The sequence below is a fragment of the Sapajus apella genome, unplaced genomic scaffold (genome assembly GCF_009761245.1).
Source record: "Sapajus apella isolate SASKATOON/1434 unplaced genomic scaffold, GSC_monkey_1.0 scaffold161, whole genome shotgun sequence".
In the NCBI taxonomy this organism is placed as follows: domain Eukaryota; kingdom Metazoa; phylum Chordata; class Mammalia; order Primates; family Cebidae; genus Sapajus; species Sapajus apella.
Window position 1 is genome coordinate 2,082,177 of NW_022437101.1, and position 429 is coordinate 2,082,605.

Here is a 429-nt window from a genome sequence, read left to right on the forward strand (position 1 = left end):
GAAAGAAAGAAAAGAAAAGAAAAGAAAAGAAAGAAAGAAAAGAAAGAGAAAGAAAAGAAAGAGAAAGAAAGAAGAAAGAAAGGAAAAGAAAGAAAGAAGGAAGGAAAGGAAGCAATGAAGGAAGGAAGGTAGGTGGAGGGAGGGAAATTGAGAGAGACAGTGTGCAGTGCCCTGGGTTCCCTTTATAAATTCAGCCTATCTCTCTGCTTTTGTGCTTCTGAGTTTTCATTTCAAAGAAGACTCTTGAGTCTGCAAGGTGAACAATATGCCACACCTCGGAAAAGCCGGTCACACATCCCACAAAAGAATCTTTCTCAAAGCTCTGTTTCCTCTTGGTTCCCAAGGACAAGCTCTCTCTTGTTCTTCTCCTACCATCTGCTCCTCCCAGCTCCTGGGATTTCTCTTCCTATTTCTGCTGTGTATATGCCA